Here is a 12809-nt window from a genome sequence, read left to right as displayed (position 1 = left end):
TGCGTGGTATATCATCACTGCAACCGAATATTTGACTAGATGGGTGGAGGCGCATCCTGTGAAGGACTATACAGGGGCAAAAAATATGAAATTCTTGTTCGAATATGTGTTGAATAGGTTTGGTTGCCCGAAGGTATTGATGAGCAATCATGATATGCATTTTATCAATGAAATGATCAGTGCGCTGACAGAAGAGTTCCAGGTTTACCATCAGAAGAGTACGCCATACCATCCTCAGGCCAATGGAACTATTGAGGATTTTAATAATATATTGGAGAATGTGCTAATGAAGGTTTGCAATGCACAGCCAAATGATTGGGACATGCGCATACCAGCAATGTTATGGCCTACATAACTACTTATAAAAATCTTACTAGTCAGACACCTTTTAGGTTGGTCTATGGCATGGAAGTTGTTATGCCTATGGAATATATTGTGCCTAGTCTACGTATAGTGACTTACAAAGGAATGACGGACCGTGAAGCCTTAGAAAAGAGGCTTGCACAGCTAATGGAGCTCGAAGAAGATCAGTTTTTGGCTGGATTCCATCAGCAGGTTCAGAAGGAACGTGAAAAATCTTGGCACAATCGACATATCAAATTGCACACCTTCAAGGTAAATTATTTAATTTTATTATATGACAGTAAGTTTGATAAGTTTCAAGGAAAATTTCAGATGCAGTGGCTGGGGCCATATTTTATCAAAGAGATTACAGATGGTGGAGTAGTTTAGCTCGCGAAGTTGAATGGAGATCCATTTCCAGGAAGGGTAAATGGAAGTCGATTGAAGCAATACATCGGGGACGCAACCTAATGACTACATGATGGTAGCACAGTCTTAGTGCTCCAGGAAACTGCAAGGAGGCGTGAGACTATAAACTACACAGCCCGGTTTGAAGAGCTGCACGACAGGGGGGCTACGCAAAGACGAATGATGTCACAATACCAAAAGAAGCGCGAAGTAAGATGCATTATAGGGGGAGAGATTGCGTAGCATAGCTAGAAAGTAATCATTACAATCACTGTTCATGATTTGACTGCTAGAAGATGGTTAAGAGGAGCAGGGGGGGCGACATTTAAGGTTGAATTTAAGAGTGAAATCTTTGGAAATTTGTCACCAATTTAGCATTTATGGATGGATTTTTGGGGGAACGGTCGAATTTGAATTCAAATTCGTCTATAAATTACGTGTGGTTATCCAGTGAAAAACACTTTGCATTCTTAGAATTTCAGTTTTTAGTTGTCGTTTGTTTATGAATCCTCAGGTTTACGTTGATTTGGTCGCTAGTTCTGTCTTTGATAAGTTACCATAGGATACCCAATGTTTCATTCTCAGCACAATCTCTAGACCCAGAGAGACTGCTAGTATTGGAGGATTTATCACCTTTTAGGGTGTTGCTCTAGAGGTGATGAGCATGGAGACTCCAACTGTAGTGCCTACGACGTCGAGGTCACCTAGGCTGAAGCCCACGTCAGTGAGGGAAGTCCCCAAACCTAAGAAGTACAAGCAGAAGAAGCCCATGCTGGTGCACGAGTCACTAAGGAAGCATGCAAATACCCAGGCCCAGAAGAAAGACAAACCGAGTGCAAAAGAGAAGGGGAAAGTGGTAGATTTGGAGGCTCAAGAGGGTGTGGAGGATAGAGACACCGAGGGGGTGGATCCAATATCCAAGTTACTAGATTATATCCCTTTGCCTAAGGGAAAAGTGAAGGTACCTAAGGACCCAGATGTAGGAAAATTCCTTCTCAACACACCCCTGCTGCCAGAGAACATCACTTTCAAAGGTCCTTGCTTGGCGCGGATTCCCCATCTCAAGCTAGAATACTGGCATCTAGTGGACCACAAGAGGAGGTTCCCCCACTTGGAAACAAAAAACTACATGAAGAGGGTGTTCTACAAAGAATCATGTGTCACTGCGCTGGAGCCGGTGGAGTGGATTCACATAGTGAATTAGTTGGGGTTGCTAAACCTGTTATGGGTGCCCCACTACCACTGCTCAAACATAAAATTAATTGTGATCAAGCAGTTATTGACCTTGGTGCATGATAGTTGTGTAGGTTTTAATCCCGTATAGAAATTACCTACATACGAATTCTAAAACATAGAAAATAAACAATGTAAGAGCATAACACATAAACACATATACACAGATATTTTCCCTTGGATCCCAAAACTGGGATTACCATCTTGATTTTTCATTATTTTCCTTTCAATGTTACAATAGATATTTATACATGCCAAAGCATCCAATGCCATGGACTGAAAACCATCGCGTCCAAAACCATGGATCGAAAACCATCACATCCAAAACCATGGACCGAAAACCATTGCGTCCAAAACCGTGTGCGAATATCACGCACAAAACCATAGGTAGGTCTGCCAAACCTAATATAGGGTCCAAAAAAGAATTTTCTTGGGGTGCTGCCCTCAACCCCACAGAGGGAGGCTACATGCCCCCCTCAAACCCCCCAGACAGGGGGGGCTACCGCCCCCCTGTGACCCCCTTGTTGCGCAACCGGCATAATGAGGGGGGGGGGGGGGGGGAATGAAGGGGGGGCTCTGCCCCCCCTCTAAACCCCCGGTTCACTACGTGGGCTAGTTGTGGAAAGAATAACACAACCAACATTCTCCTGCTTGTTGTTTTCTTTCCACAGGGGGTCACAAGAGAGCTTAGTCATTTATCCAACCCTACAACGCCCATTGTTTCTCTACACCAAGAGAACTTCTCAGATCTCACAGTTTTTTTCAATGCATCTGCAATATTCTTCAAAGTGTCCACCTTTACCAGCAACACCTTTTTGTCTTCTATCATATCCCTCGCAAAGTGATACTGAACATCAATGTGCTTTGTCTTTGAATGGTAAGCAGGGTTCTTTGCCAAAAAAAAATTCACTTTGGCTATCACAGTCTATCCTTATAGCTCTTTGTACTAACCCCATACTTGAACACAATCTCTGCAACCAAATTGCTTCCTTGCTTGCATGAGTGGCTGCCATGTATTCTACCTCTGTAGTTGATAGTGCCACTATAGTTTGTTTCTTACTCATCCAACTAACTGTACCTCCAAATAGGTTAAACACATACCCACTTGTAGATCTTCTCTAATCCAGATCTCCAACCCAATCTGCATCAACAAAGCCATGAATTTCCAATACTTTGTCCAATCCTGGTCTTCCTTGGTAGCACAAACCATAATCACTAGTGCCAAGAAAATACATGAAAACTCGCTTCACTGCTATCCATTGCTCCTTCCCTGGTTTTGACATAAACCTGCTCAATACTCCCACTGCATGTGCAATGTTGGGTCTAGTATAGACCATTGCATACATCAGGCTACCGACTGCACTTGCATATGGAACACAGGACATGTCCTCTTCCTCTTCTTGTGTCTTGGGACACTGTTCAGCAGATAACTTTACACCTACAGGAATAGGAACCTTCACCAGTTTACTATCCTACATATTAAGCCTTTGCAATATTGTCTCGACATACTTCCTCTGGTTTAACCAGAGCTTCCCCTTTGCCCGATCTCTTTTAATTTCCATGCCCAAAATATAGTTTGCAGCACCAAGATCTTTCATGTTGAATTTGGAGGACAATTGGTTCTTCAAATCCTGGGTAATTTCTTTGTCATTTCCAACCAGCAACATATCATCCACATACAAGACCAGATAAATAACATGGTCACCAATTAATTTAAAATACACACAGTGATCTGCTTTTCTTCTGGTGAAGCCAAGTCCTCGTATAAATGTATCAAATTTCTGATACCACATCCTTGGTGACTGTTTAACCCATACATAGACTTCTTTAACTTGCATACTAGTTATTTCTTACCCTTCACCGCAAAGCCTTCAGGTTGCTTCATGTAGATCTCCTCTTCCAGATCCCCATGAAGAAATGTTGTTTTCACATCCATCTGTTCTACCTCAAAATCAAAAGCAGCAGCAACAGATAAAAGTAATCTAATAGAAGCTACCTTGGCAACAAGAGAAAAAATATAACCAAAATCAATTCCCGGCACCTGGGAATAACCTTTTTCTACCAACCAAGCTTTGTATTTCTCCACCTTTCCTTCTGCATTTGTCTTCTTCTTGAACACCCATTTGCTGCCAACAGGTTTCCTTCCAGTCGACAACTCCAACAGATCCCAAGCCTCATTTTTGTGAAAAGATGCCATTTTATCAACCATTGCCTCTTTCCAGAGTTTTCCATCCTCTGAATCCAGTGCTTCCTTCACAGTTCTGGGATCATCATTAGTAATAGATAAAGAAAAATTTCAACAGAAAGCAGATGGAATATACCTTTCTAGCTGCCTTCTTTCTCAAACTGATCTTCTCACACCCGGAGTTTGTGGCTCTTCATCTTCTGATTCCTCCTTTGCTGGAGAGTCTAATTCTTCCTCCTTTAGCTCAAACTCTATCTTCTCAGGTTCCTTTGGTTGGACTTAATGTTTAATAACATCTTTCACCTCTTTGAACACCACATCTCGGCTGTACACAACCTTGTTACTGGGTTCCAAAGCTTATAACCCTTTAAACCATCCTTAAACCCAATAAAGATGCACTTTTCATATTTACTATCCAACTTGGTTCGTTTCTCCTTTGGAACATGTACATATGCATCACATCAAAATACCCTCAGATGTGAAAGAGAGGGTTTCTTACCAGTCCATACCTCTTATGGAGTCTTATCCTCCAACGCTAATGAAGGTGATTTATTGACCAGGTAACATGCTGTCTCCACTGCCTTTGCCTAGAATTCCTGTCCTAACTTGGCACCACTGAGCATGCTTCTTGTCCTTTCCATCAACGTCTTGTTCATTCTTTCTGCAACTCCATTTTGCTGAGGTGTATATGGATTAGTCTTCTGCCATGCTATACCACACTTCTTACAGAAATCTTCAAATTCCTTACTGCAAAACTCTCCACCGCTATCTATCATCAGCACCTTTATCTTCTTCTCTATCTGGTTTTCCACTAGAGCCTTAAATTCTTTAAACCTGTCAAAGACTTTGGATTTCTTCTTAAGTAAATATATCCATGTATTCCTTGAGAAGTCATCTATAAATGATACATAGTACACAAACTTACCCAGTAATGGAGCCTTCACAGGTCCAAACACATCACTGTGCACAAGCTCTAATATCTGTTTCGCCCTCTTATCATCAGAGGGGAAACTTACCCAATTCTACTTCCCATATACACAATTTTCACAGAAATCAAAATCCAGAGAGTTATTACTCATACCTTTACCATGAAGTATTTGAAGGCCCTTCTCTCCAATATATCCAAGCCTTTGATGCCATGACATGGTCTTCTCTCCAGAGACCACTATATTTTCTACTCCACTTTCAAGAACCATAGAACTGTTGCACCCATCAACAATAGTGCTACCTTGCAGCTTGTACAGAGTTCCAATTTGAACTCCCCACATCAATACCAGTGCTCCCTGAACCATCTTGCAAGTATCCTTCTCAAACAATGGTTTTACACCTGCATCATCCAACTTGCTTATAGAAATTAGATTTCTGGCCAATGGAGGAATATGTAGAACCCCGGAGGTGTTCTAACCCTTCCACCTTGCAACTTTAACTTTACTTTTCTACAACCAACGATTCTAGCCTTCCTATCATCTCCTAAGAAGAAATCACCACCATCGTATTTCTCATACACACAAAACCATTCTCTATGGGGAGTGAAGTGAAAGGATGCACCTAAGTCAATCAACCATGCCTCATGATCTACATGTGTACTTGAAGAAGCCAAGTACACATCCCCACCTTCATCTGAGGTGGTTTTCACCTCTGCAGAAGGAGCATCATCAGATCCCTTTCCTTTGTCATGAGCTTTAGATTTACAATCCCTTTTTTAGTGCCCTTCCTTTCTACATTTCCAGCACACCACCTTTACAGGTTTTCCCGAAGATTTATATCTCCCTCTAGATTTAGATTTCCCACTCGATGACTTATTTTGTTTCAATTATGGGACCATCCTCGCACAGACATGGCATCACCATTATGGCTCTCCATATTTTTCCATCTCATCTCCTCCGTTAGCAAGGATGAGACTATTTCATCAAATTGCAAGGCAGTTGCATTGCTACCTATTGCAATAACCAGACTATCCCACGAATCTGGTAGAGAACACAAAAAACTAATTCACTTATCTTCATCTGAAATTTTGATATCAACAGACGATAACTGACTTACCATAGTATTAAACGCATTCAGATGCTCTGTCACCAAGTCTCCATCTTTCATCCCCAGGTTATATAGTTTTTTCCATTGGAATAGTTTATTAACTAGAGAATTAGATTGGTACAAAGTCCCTAACTTGTCCCACAAAGCCTTCGCCATAGCTTCCCCTGATACATTCAACAATATTGAATCTAAGACACATAATCATATTGTGCTCTTAGCCTTCCGATCCAACTTCTTCCATTCTTCATCGGACACTCCCGTTGGTTTAGTACCTAGATCTACCGTGATCCACTGATCTTTATCCACCAACAGATCCTCCATCTTGAGTTTCCATAACTCAAAACTCTGACCATTAAATTTCTCAATCTCTATCTTTCCACTGCTCGCCATCCTCTTTCACCACCAAAATTGATCCCACAATTCTCCCACTGAATAGGGTCTACCACAGGCCCAAGCAAAACCCCTCAGCAACAAAGGCGTCCCCTTGAAGCCAAAACAACTCTGATACCAAATGTAGGTTTTAACCCCGTACAAAAATTACCTGCATACGAATTCTAAAACACAAAAAATAAACAATGCGAGAGCATAACACATAAAACACATATACACAGAGATTTTCACCTGGACCCCAAAACCGAGACTACCAGCTTGATTTTTCATTTTTTCCTTTCAATGTTACAATACATATTTATACATGCCAAAGCATCCAATACCATGGACCGAAAACCATCGCATCCAAAACCATGGACCAAAAACCATTGCATCCAAAACCATGTGTGAATATCACACACAAAACCATAGGTAGGTCTGCCCAACCTAATATAGGTTCCAATTTTTTTTTTTTCCTGGGGCGCTGCCTCGGACCCCGTAGAGGGGGGCTACCCGCCCCCCTCAAACCCCATGTCATCCCCCCGTTACGCAATCGGCACAATGAAGGGGGGGCTCCACCCCCCCTCTAACCCCCCAGTTCATTACGTGGGCTAGTCGTGGAAAGGATAACACAACCCAACATGTTGTTTGTGGCTGAGCGTGCCAATCCCCATTACCGATATGCTGATCCATTGGATCATGCTATTGCTTCACTCAGGGTTGAATCTGGCCAAGGATTTTGGCGAAAAGGTGAGCGAGCGCGACCTCGCAGGAAAAATGAAGGATAAATTCAAGCTTGAGAAGAAGCCGTGCGGGTACTCTATTACCTCAATCACCGAACCCACAATGAATATTGCCACACAGATCCTTGCGGGCATAATTATGAGAAAATGTCACACAGACGAGGTTTCAGTGCCAGTGATCTCATTGGCTTCACAGTGCATGGAGGGCATGTAGTTCAACTGGGAGCACTACCTTTGTAGTGAGTTCCTCGCGAACTATCGAGAGGCGCAGGATGAGAGTAAAACATTCCACTATTTGTGGTTGTTTCTCTCCATTGTGCTCGTCGCATGAGATCTACCAGAGGATAGTCATTTTCCTCCCGTGGATAAGGATTTTCTAGAGGCTGCACAGTTTGCGTCCCTATGGACAATGAAGGACATTGCGCACGTCACAAAGACCAAAGTCTTCTGGGTGCTAATGGAGGCGAGCATTCACATGGCCATCAAATAGAAGCCATAGTTGTCTCCAACCGTGTTTAAGCAGCTGTCAGGGTATGAAGAGTTTAAAGATGACTTCCACCATGTATACATCTGGGTGCAAAAGGATCCGCAGCAAAAATGTTTTGACTTGCCTTACCTTGCTACAAATGATGCTATTGAGGATGTCATCAAGCATTGGTCGACAGAGTGGCACTCTCCATCCGATCTGGCCACAGGGACTAGCAAGTCTGCGGAGAAGAAGAAGAAGGAAGTAGCCAAGTGGAAGGCCCAAGAGTTGGCTGAGAATAAAAAAAAAAAGAAGAGGCTGAGGAGAAGGCCTGGGTGGAAGCAGAGTGCGCCGTGAAGCGACAGGCCAAACAGGAGGAGCACGACTCCGAGCACAGTGAAATGTATCTGTCACCCCAAAAAAAGGAGGAGGAGCAGTTAGAGTAGGGTGGCGATGGTCAGGAGGAATAGGAGAGCACTCCCTTCCGGGTCAAAAGGTACAGGGAACAAGGGAAGGCAGGGCTGCGGAAGAAATCAAAGGCGACAAATTCGCCGCTGGACCCAATTACTCTGACAGACGACGACCTGGACGAGATAGGTGACAAGGTGCGGGATACCATGACAGAACTGTTGCAACAGTTTGAGCAACAACAAAAGTAGGCTCTAAGCACCATTCAAAAGGATCTGCGTGAGCTGCAAATTCAGAAAAATAGGATCTAGTTAGGAGCAAGGCAGATCAACGTTGCACCAACAATTTTGGCACCGGGGACCACTTAGGTAGCAGAGATGGTTTGATCACTGGATCTTCGGGTAGTCGCACTCCCATATGGATCCTTGAGCACAGAGGCGACCAATGACAAGGTCATCGTGAGTTCTTTGAAGAACATCGGCCTCAATATGGTTGCACTCCCTAGTGAATATCTTCATACGCTATAGGTAGGTGTGACAGTAGAGTTCCAGGCGTGGGAGCAACATGCACTTAGCCTCATAAGTGAGTATCAAGTAAACAACAAACAGATGTTCACTAAGAAGTCAGAGGGGCTGGAGGCACAGAAGAAAATTAAGATGCAGAGTGCTCAACTGGTGGCCACAGTGGCAGAAGCATGTAGAACGGTGCCGGAATTGCATATCCCGAAGGATGCACCGTTGGAGAAAAAGATCAGAAAGCTTGCCATGGGCGTGCGTGACGCTAAAGCAGAGGTGGATAGAGTTCAATTTGAGCTTAACCTAAAGATCATAGAATTGGAGTTGAAGTCACAACCTTCAACCTTGTGAAAGGTAAGAGAACAGCGTGAAGCCACTGTGAAAGATGGAGTCGTGACGGTGGATGCCGCGGTGGTGCATTGCACTGTGCTATTTGAGCAAGCTATGAAGGTAGTCACGGATCTGCAGGAAGATCCCAACTTGCAAGTCTTGAATACTATAGTTCGTGAGCTCCAATAGTAATATAACGAAGTAAGGTCAACGACATGCACCGTTGCTACAACATAACACCTTGCTAAGTTGCAGGAGGCGAAGCTGCTGGTTACATAGGTGGAAGCAGCGTAGAAGAAAGAAGTAGTCCTCAAGGCTAGATTGGGGCCCTAGTTGGATGAGGCATACACCATCTCCACCAATATTCAGGAGAAATTGGCAAACTTGCAGAGTACGAAGCAGAAAATCCAGCAGGATGGTGCGGGACCAAGCACAAAGAAATTGGTGGAACAGATCAAGAAGGCAACCACATAGAGTGCAGTTGAGGTAGCAGTGGCATGAGTGGAGCTAGGGGACCTTCACAGTAAGATCTCCATGCCAGCCAAGTGACTCGAGGGCGAGCTGTGATCTTTGTGTTGGGGGCCTGTTGGGATGGGGTCCCCTAGGGTCAATTTTGGGGCAAAAGCCCAAGTTTTATTGTATAAAGATGTAAAGTCTCCACAAGTTGTGGTCATAGAGTGTGTAGATAATTAAAGAGTCATAAATGGTTTTACCCTTCTTTATGTAAGTTGAGTCGACTTTTTGAGGATCTACCCATGGTCCATGGACCATGGGATTGTATAAATAGGTGTGTCTTAGGATGTCTAAGGAAAGTAATAAAGTTTGATCTATGGGAGGAGTCTAAATATTTAGTGAAGAAGAGTAGGAAAAAAGGCTTTGCAGCTGTGTGCACAGAGGCCTAGAGTAGAGTCTGGAGCTGAGTGCGTGGACCCCTGCAGCTGAGTGCGTAGGGAAGTCTTGAGTTTGTAAGCTGAACCGAGTATTAATAAAGAAGATTATTGTAGAAATTCCTGTGTTTTGCCTATTTAGTTTTGTTATGAATGAATGTGCTTTATGTTATGATGAATGTTGGACTTATGAAATAATGATGTATTGATGTGCGATTTTACATGATTTATATTGTTATATGAACATAATTATTGTTAACTATTTACGTGAAGATTATCGTGTTGTATGTTGAAGTTATCGAACACTTAAGTTGATCTGAGTAATTACTGGGTTATAAGTAATCTTTGATGCATGTAAGTAGTGGATTCTCCTATTCAAGGTCCATGAAAGACAGTTGTAGACCTTTGTGGAGGTCTAGAGGCTGATAAAAGGGAGTTATATCGACAAGCCTTAAAGGCTTATCGATCTGTGCGAAGACAGATTTAGGGGATAAAACGACATTACACTGATCTTTGGGTGCAAAAACTTGGTTCCTGCATCCCCTCATACTGCTTCTGGTGAGACTTAAGTCCGCACTCTGTGGTTTGATGTCGAAAGGGCCAATAGTGTAGGGATTTGTTTGGAAAAACTAACTTTGAACCTAGGTCAAGACCCACTAAGAAAACAATCATTATGTAATGGATTTTTTTATTTTTATTTTTATATATTTATATTTATACTTTTTTTCTCAGGGGGCAGGTTTGGGGGATGTGGGAACAGGGAAGGGGAGGTTTGGAGCCATACGGGTGCATGTTGCCTATAGGTCCCCAATTTTGTGAAACATGTCCCGTACATTGGCAAAACATTTTCTTGTGTATTTCACTTAGTTTCACAAAATGCAGGGTGGTAAAATGTTTTTCTGAACACTGTCCCTCATTTTGAGGGTGTGGGAAGTGTAGGGGGCACCATAGAAAATTTTAGGGGCGAATGTTCGCCCTTTGGCGAAATTAAAGGGTTTTAAATTTTTAGTGGGCGAATATTTTGTATCATAGTACATTTTTACAAATCATCTCAAATAGCCCACCTTATTTTAAGGGAGAGGATAAAAAAGGTAAATTTAGCCCTTGAAATTAGGAGTTGCAACCTTCCATTCGCCCATTTTCAAGAATAGGTCTTATTTAAGTGAATCCATTAGCCCATTTGCAAGAATAGGTTTTATTTAAGTGAATCCTATGGGCCAAAGGCCCAAAAACCATATTTATAAAAGAGGTATGGTAAATTAATAAAAATATAAATAAATGAAAGGTATGGTAAATAATTAAAACATTTTTTATATTTACTCCATAAGTCACCTTATATACATGCAAGGGTGTAAACAAATAAAAATATATAAAAATATAAGTAAAGTGGAGGTATGGTAAATAAATAAAAACATCTTTTTATACTTACTCAAAAGGTATGGTAAATAAATAAAAATATAAATAAACTAGACGCATGGTAAATAAATAAAACCTCTTTTTATATTTAGTCCATAACCCTCGTTCTATTTATGAAGGCCCAAGAAAGAGGTTTATTTAAGTAAATCCTATGGGCCAAATACCATATTTGTAAAAGAGGTATGGTAAATTAATAAAAATATAAATAAACGAGAGGTATGGTAAACAAATAAAACATTTTTTTATATTTACTCCATAAGTCACCTTATATTTACGAACACTCAAAAAATGCGTTATATTTAGGTGAAACCTATGGACAAAATACTATGGGACAAATACCATGGACTAGATTGTTATTAATACCATGCAAAAAAACATTATTAACTCTAATATTAGTATTAATAAAAATAAAAATGGCACATGGTATTGACCCATGGTATTCACCAAAATGGTACATGGTATTGATCCATGGTATTCATCTGGAATGTAGCCTATTTAAATGGGGGAATTAAACCAACATAGATCCATCTTTACTCTGGATCTACTAACCCCCGAGAGGTATCAAATATCGTGATATGCAAACTAGCATAGAGTGAAAAAATATTTGATCCGATCAAGAGTAAAAATGGATGTTGTAATTTAATGTATGTTAAACATTTTAGCTTGGTTAAAATAAAAAATAAAATAAAAATCAACTATTAATTTTATTAATTTTTATAAATTACTAATAGTAATTTTTAAGCTCCAGGTTTATGATAACCCATGGTATTGACCCATGGTAATACCATGGTATTCATGTGAGCATAGACTATTTAAAGGGGAAATTCTATCATCTTAGATCCATCTTAATTCTGGGTCTACCAAGTGCTCAGAGGGATAAATAGATTTCATCCCCCTAAGAGTGGTAGATGTGGAGTTAAGATGGATATAGGTTGGTTTTTATGATAATGAAGATATTAAATAGACTTAGGAAATTATATTGTAAAAACATCTTAAGATGAATGGTTAAAGCATAGACATTGGACAAGTATATTTGTATACTTCTGTTTTAAACTGAAACAAATCTAGGGCTAAAAGGAATGGATTGATTACACTAGTCATCCTTCTATAACTTTCCAACATATGCTGGAGTAAACAGATTGTAATTTGGGTAATTTTTCTAATTGCAAACAGGAACATACTTGTGTATTGGTAGGGTGGTTACGAGGTCCCTAGAAGTGATGAATTTGATTTTTTCTTGGTTTTATATATAGTATTAGGTTTTTTCTCACGCTTTCTGTGAATGGCGCAGGTGAATTTTATCCTACACCCACTAGGTTATCGATATGTAATTTCGGTAACTTTGATTTCAAAAGATATTTTAAAGAAATGCAATGATTTCATTTGTATTCAATAAACACAAGATTTTATAATTGAGTAAAATATTCGCCATGCCTGGTGAGAGATTCGCCAAAAAATTATATATACATATCA

At 40.9% G+C, this 12809-nt stretch overlaps 1 pseudogene; it reads left to right on the top strand.

Moving 5' to 3' along the window:
• The window catches only part of LOC149189847 (putative beta-glucosidase 6), a 60169-nt pseudogene extending 50947 nt beyond the window's left edge, over positions 1 to 9222 (top strand).
• The last annotated feature ends 3587 nt before the right edge of the window (positions 9223 to 12809 follow it).

The sequence above is a fragment of the Pinus tabuliformis genome, chromosome 3_1 (assembly GCF_031772625.1).
Source record: "Pinus tabuliformis cultivar Carrire ecotype Pingquan chromosome 3_1, CPIR1, whole genome shotgun sequence".
Taxonomy (NCBI): Eukaryota; Viridiplantae; Streptophyta; class Pinopsida; order Pinales; family Pinaceae; genus Pinus; species Pinus tabuliformis.
The sequence above is the reverse complement of the archived record's forward strand: the minus strand, read 5'-3'. Positions and strand labels throughout refer to the sequence as shown.